The 7166-nt window shown below is 36.3% G+C and overlaps 1 long non-coding RNA gene across 1 annotated transcript; it reads right to left on the bottom strand.

Moving 5' to 3' along the window:
* Positions 1-2130: 2130 nt before the first annotated feature.
* Positions 2131-6389, bottom strand: LOC136760387 (uncharacterized). Its single transcript, XR_010820200.1, has 2 exons — positions 3328-6389; positions 2131-2320 (listed from the first exon to the last, which is right to left on the bottom strand). It is a non-coding gene; the product is annotated as an uncharacterized LOC136760387 (long non-coding RNA).
* Between the last annotated feature and the right edge of the window lie 777 nt (positions 6390-7166).

Below are 7166 nucleotides of genomic sequence, written 5' to 3'. Positions count from 1 at the left end.
GGCAGGAAATATGGATTTTCAGCAGAATACGTGTTCCAACTCAAATAATTCTGCCAACTACAAATTCTTAATTAAACTTCAGTTGGACTGGAGATGTGTTGCCAGCATGTTTTGTGTATATCTCACCATACACACCAAGAGTACGTGTGTTCACATATTAATTTATCTTAGTAGTGCTGTCCACCTAGACCAGTGCTGAAAATGTTATCAATACATCTTATTTTTCTAATGGAGATGGCTTTAAGATTTTCTGCAATTTATAACTGCATGTTATGGTTGCAAATGCATAAGTACCAGAATGAATGAGATAACACAAAGCAATTTAAATGTTCAGCTCTTGGTCTTGGCGTGCTGTGTGTGGTCTGCAGCATTTTAACCAACAGGTTCTGCTTGCATATCCTGTTCACCCATGCAGGAGGAAATGTGCATGAGGAAAGGTGATGAGACGATTGCTGACTGAAGGTGGCATTGTGTGGACGAGAAGGCAATGGATGAGGTACTCCATTAATGACCACAGAAACATCCCCAGGAGGAAAAGAAAAATGAACCCGTACTCCGGAACCAGCAAGGACGAGGCTAAAAGACAGCACAGGACACACACTGAGGACACAGCCCTCTGGATGCCCTCTGGGCCATTTTTAACAAAGTGAGCAGAAAAAGGAATAGCGGTCATTTGGATATATTTATCAAGAGGCTGATTTGAAGGTAAATCAAGACTACATAAAAAAGTTTCCTGCTTCTGTTGCATTTAATGACTATATAATAATACTATGTTCACAAACATCATGTACACATTATACTGTCCATATGGAAATCCTTTTAGTTCGGCAAAATAATTAATAGCACTGTGTGTAGCTGCACGTTACCACTGTGCTTTCAGTTTGCAATCTCCTATAATATAACATGAATATAGGTTAAAATAAACTGAAAAAAAAATGACTAATTCATGCACATCATCTTTACAGGGATCCATATGGCAGGTACCACATACCTGCAATATAGAAAAGTATCTTAACAGGGGTCAGTTAATTGTGCTATAAAGTTATTGTAGGAATGTATCAACATTTGTATTGAGGATATATTATCCAGAAAAAAATTTGCTCTAAATAGCCAGTGTCAAACTATATAGTACAACTTTATTTTATTCTAGTTCTAAACACAATGGTGTGAGCACAAGGGGGCACTACAGTATTATTATTATTTTTTTTAGTGATGTTTTAACCCCTTGTAATTTTGTGTACATGCAGTACATTGTAGGATAATGAGTTAGTATATTATATAATTATAATTATATAAATTCTTGCCAGTTTGGAATTGAGCCCTTTAGTCAATTAAGCAGTTTTCAGAGATTTTTCTTCCAACTTCATGGTTCTTGCTTTCAGGGTGAAGTAAACGAAGGCGGTGATTTGTTGCCAGCTGGATGAATCTCAGCTCGTCAAAGAGAGAGGCTCTCATCCCGGCTTTGCAAATGTGCCCCTGACTTTGTCTGTTTGCTCCTGATAACACTGCTCGAATTGTTCTTTGGTGCTTTAATACATTTATCAACCAAGGACAAAGAGATCCACAGAGTGACATTTTACTGAGGGTCTTTCATGACTGGTATCCTGATAAACAGTCTTCAGGGCCTCACTTTCACATCATTCACTGTATTTTATAGTTATTTTTTTAAAGAGAGGTTATAGAGTATCTATATATGTTTCTTGATTTCTGGGTTGAACTTATTTTGTATTTCCAAGGTTACATATCATTTTTTAAAGCTACTAGATCTATTCTAAATAAGAAGGACTAAAATATTATTTTAATGAACATTGTATAAATAAAACTGTTTAAACTAAGTGTGTAATCTATATCATATAGAAATAAAACAAGTATTATATAATTCTCAAGATAAACAAAAACAGTACTGTTAGCATAGACTTAACACTTAAAATGGCTTGCAAAAGTTCCCTGTGACATGTATACCCAAATAATTTAGCCAACTAGTAATAAAAATGAGTATTTTATCTATAAGGGGTTTACAGGCAATGCAAAAAGTGTGATGGGTAGACAAAATATATATTTAGCAAGTATCCATGGTTTCTAGAAAATGAAAAAAATACTCCAGAAATTATAGACACTGATCTACTTAAATAATGTAAACATTCTTCTCACTTTATTATAAAAATAGTACAACTATATGTAATATAGCAGTTCACACTATCACTCCATTGCTGCATTCGGTGGTGAAGAAGTATAGTCCCTTTATTGTGTTGGAGACCATGAGAAATCTCATATCTGAAATTCAAGGAGCAGTCCTGTGTGGGCTGAGAATGGAGATAGCCTGGAGTCAGAGGTGAGAGAAGACTATTACAGTGGAAATACAAGAATTTGATTAGATCCCACAGGAAGAGCAAGGTTAATATACATGGCACAGGTGAGGGAATCCAGCAGTCGGGGAGAGTGATGAGGCAGGGGAGTCTCTGGAGGCCGGGGAGCAGAGCATGAGCTGAGATCAGTTAGTGTGGGAAACTGCAAAACAGGCTATTAAGTATACACTATGAAAAAAGGGACTTTAAGACATTTAAATTGTAAGCTAGCCTGGTCAAACTAAATGGCATGACATTCCGATTTGTTATTTGGTTTTAGATCAATAGAAAATAATTAGAAGAACATAAGAAAAAGCTTTACCACAACACAGATATGAAATTGGGGTTCTGGTACTGACTCAGGGGAACGCAGTATCTCACCATATATTCTTCTATTGCAGTGGTTATAGTTGTGTTGTTTTTTGAGTGGGGAACTAAACATTAAGCCTAATTTTTCTATTTGATGTCATAAAAGACCTTGCTATTTGTCAAAAAAACAACAACAAAACAAGCAACTGATTCCAAAGCCATCTGCCAATGTTTATGCTTCAGAATGCATAATAAGTCTGACAGTGTGTTTGACAGGAGAAACAAATGTTTCAGATTTGTGTTTTGTGTTTTGTGAAAGTTAATTTCAGGCTGATACAAATACACTCATGTTTCTGTTTGTTTTGATCTGTGTGAAAGGAGTGAGGAAGCTCCATTATGCAAGTGTCCACCTCGTTATTCATTTCTACTGTAAACACTTAATAACCCTTTAAGGACAACAGTGATTTATACGGGATCCTGTAAAATCTCTGTGCCTGAGATATAGTGTATTATCTCACAAACGTTCCATATTAAATGCATTAATTTGATAAAACTGGATATTAATTATAATCACCATCACTTAGTTATTAATACCTCTGCTTTGCTCGCCCTTGCAAAGTAATGAATGCTGTTCCAACATTACGTCAGAAACCTCCATCCACACAGCACTCACCTTGCCTGGGTCAGGCATCGTGCAGGTCACCTCAGATCTCTCCTCTTTCGCTGCTGACCATTCTGTTTTAACCATGGGCTTCCCCTGGGACTAATGTGTGGAAACAGTTACTTTAAATAACCAGAATTTTGAACAGCTTACTAAGAACTCCAAGATCAGATGTTCATTATGTTTCTCTGTGTGTGCGTTTAGATTTTCTCCTTTCCAATCTCATCTACTCTCTCACTGTGTCTGGAATTAAGTATAGGCTAGGAATTGTAAGTGTAACTGCGTACAAGGGTTTGATTTTGACTGCAGAATATAATGCTTCACTTTCAAACAGACTGTGGGCTGTACCAGCTGAAGACAGTGATTTCTTGCAGCTGGCACATTTGGGAAATGTAACACAACCTTCAGTACATTTCTCTTGACTGTTTGGGCTGCTGATTTGGCAGTGGTATATATTTTTTTCAGCTCTTGCCAAACCTTGAAACAAAAGCGTTCATTCTCTCAGGATAAGCATCTGAACCATACTGTTATGGCCATTAAGGGCCAACATGACAAGTATCATTTTAATCAGACATCGCAAAGCAGGTATTTAATGAGCTGCAGAAGGGCAAATCTACTGCTAAAAGGTAGTCAAATCAAAATGTCTGTATATGTTTAATGCAAAAATGTCAAAGCCCAAGATATTTTTTCCTTTCTCTGAAGCATTGAGGCATCTGTTGTTTTAAGCTTTTATCACTTCAGTATTTGATTTTCTTAATCTATTTATTGTTGATTGTGGTCTGACTACAGATGGCTGATCATTCTCAGACCTGTATGAGGATTTGAAATAAACATTTAGCTTGGGCGTTTGCCCCAGTGATGAATACTGTTCCACTTTCACTCTTTCCCATGACACAGAAATGCAAGTGTGGATATAAGAATGGAACAAAAGTGAAATGTGTTTAGGCCCACTAATGGCAACTGAATGGGAGGACATGTAGTGCACCTATCTCTTTAACTGACAAGAGGACACAGAGATCAAATCCCTCGATCTGCTAGTCTCAGCACGGTGACAGGTTTCAAGTCACTGCAGCAGAACGTTACATTATCGATTATTTGCACACCATTCCCTAATTTCTGTGACACCTGCAAGTCAGCACCGTCTGTAATGTCTGGAACTATGTTTTTAATATAAAAGACAGACATCTTATTATGACAGATAATGAGCTTTAAATATTAATCTTCAAATCTTGATTCAGTTAAAGAGGTACTTAAATATTTACTATAGTTTGCTAAATAACTGAATTAAATCTAAAATATGATTTTTGATGTTTCTATGCCTTTTGTATGGTTGAATTTCAAGTAACATGAAGTAATTTACAAAAAAGAAAAGAAAACAGGAACTAACAGAGGTTTTCAAAACTTCAATTCCTTTTTAATAAAGAAAAAGTAACACAATTATTCTCATGTAAATCTTTAACTGCAGCTGCATTGATCCAAATTTCTACAAAGCCTTCAATAGGACAGGGGTCAAGCTTGAAACTAAGTTAAAAAAAATAGTTTCAACTTAATATTTTCTTAAATCCATAATGAACTTGTTTATTGTAGTTTCTTTGTAGTTTAACAGTAAACGTTTAAGTCCTACTATCAAAAATAGAATGCTACCATCAGTATTATCACTGAGGCCAAAGATCTCAAACCAAAACAACATACAATCTGATTTAAGCGCAATGTAACTTAACACAATCCACTGACACAAATATATGAACACACTGTAAACTTAAATGGAACAGTAAAACATTAGCATTAACATGCTCATCTTACACAAAAGGTTTAACAACAACAAAAATATCTGATACAACAAGGCAATATATTATACCAGTGTGGAAAGGTATAAGATAAAGCAGCTACAGCAAAGGACTGCAATACAAATCGTTAATAGAGTATTAATAACATGCATCATTCTTGACGGCTTACCTCAGTTTAAAATGGGGGGGGGGATCAACTGTTTTTTCCTACCTGTCATCCCTGTTCGACTGTTTCAGCCACTTCACGGTGCTCACCTTGGGAGAGGTCCCTGAAGTTAATAAGTAGCGGTTCCACTGGCTGCAACACAAGACACGAGGGTAAGACACAGCTCCCATGTCCTGTGTTGCAGCCTGTGGCCCCAATGCAAGTCACCTTCAAGCTCGGTTGCCGGTTGCCGTGCTTTTAGAAAATACATTCTTTTCTGTCAAGGGTGAGTTTTTGCCCAGAAGACACATTCATCATCAGTTTTAAGAAAACGCCCCCTGATCGAAAACATCCGATCCGTGAGACAATAGCCAATGCAATCTACCATGGCCTGAAAATGAAAAACTCTGGGTAACATAATGACCATGGTTGGGGGGGGTGCTCTAGAAAGCTGGCAGTGGGAAAACAAAATATGGACTATTTGGTGTAGTTTTCTTAAGGGATCTTCTTTGATATAGGTTTATACATGAATACATTTTGTTAGTACACATGCATTTCCATCTATAACTATCTACCTATATCTATCTACTCAAGCTACAAAGAGAACATCTGCATTCTTAAAAAATGGTTAACAACAAGTTTATGCCTAGATTAAAAATGACTCCATCTCTGATTAACTGAAACTGCTTCTCCGGTCATTGGAATTGATCTGCTTCAACATTTAGTTTATATTTTTCTTATTTTTTTCAAGATGCTCTTTAAAGTAATACAACAATCTACCAAGCCTTCCCAAGCTTAATCTCCCTCCAAACTGCGAGCAAGTTAATCTGTTTTTCCATTACTGTGATCGACAGCAATGCCCAAAATATTTAATTTACAAGCACACAGCGAAAATCTGTTATCAGTATACTTAGAAAGCCACTGGGATGTGATTCAAGTTCAACTGCTAAGGTTTTCAGAAGTGGTGAGTTCAGAATCAGTTTTATCACGCACCTGCACTAGAGAACAGAAAGACAGAGAGACAAAATACAGGGCAGAAGGTGAGGGTAAAACATTAAGGTCTAATTTTCCACTTAGGCACATGCTAATAGTAAATTAATTAGATTTGTCCACTTTGAAAACTGTGCCCCAGGAATTTTGTTAACAAATCTAGGAAAATATAAACAAGCCATCTGAGCATTTTGTAAGAAACAATAATTGCTACTCTATCAGTAATATGCTTTCTGAAGCTACACTGTCTAACATTAGAAATGTAGATATAGTGTACATTTAGAAATAGTATGTCAAGATTGTCTGTTTTCCATTTGATCCATTTGAAGTCATCTCACTAACAGCATAATTTGGAGTTATACAGTTTTAGAAACGTCTCACTAAGAGAAGGATATGAGAAGTCTGAAAGTCATTCCCTCATCTTGTAGTGAAAGTAGTTCAGATATGTGAAGCAAGTGAAGTGTGACAGAGCAATCTGTCAGCTCTCCACGGTTTATTGTATGAGCAACAGCCACATAACAATGTGCTGTCATGCTGAAAGATTAAAACATTAATGAAAGGTCAGTTGTACCACAAACACAGGGAAAACTGGAGGCAGGATGGAATTTGGATGAACCTTTGATCCTGGGGTAGCCTGCATTGTCAAAGCCTTTTAATACAGCTACCTTTCCAAATAAAATAGCACAACATTTCATTTAAACAGAATCAAACAAAATCACTAAAATGAATAGGAATGGGTCGAGCATTACATTACTCATTTGTGATATTTCAAATTGAGAATAGTGTGCAGCTGTATACTATTCAACACTGCTTAGTTATTCCTTGGCCTAAGAACATTATTGTCTTTCTTTCTACAGCTATCCATAATCTGAACTTTAGTTTTAGAAGATAATTAAATGACACAAGCTTTTTCTGCATACAGTTTAAAT

Source organism: Amia ocellicauda, chromosome 10 (assembly GCF_036373705.1).
Source record: "Amia ocellicauda isolate fAmiCal2 chromosome 10, fAmiCal2.hap1, whole genome shotgun sequence".
Classification (NCBI taxonomy): domain Eukaryota; kingdom Metazoa; phylum Chordata; class Actinopteri; order Amiiformes; family Amiidae; genus Amia; species Amia ocellicauda.
This window is presented reverse-complemented; position numbering and strand designations above follow the sequence as displayed.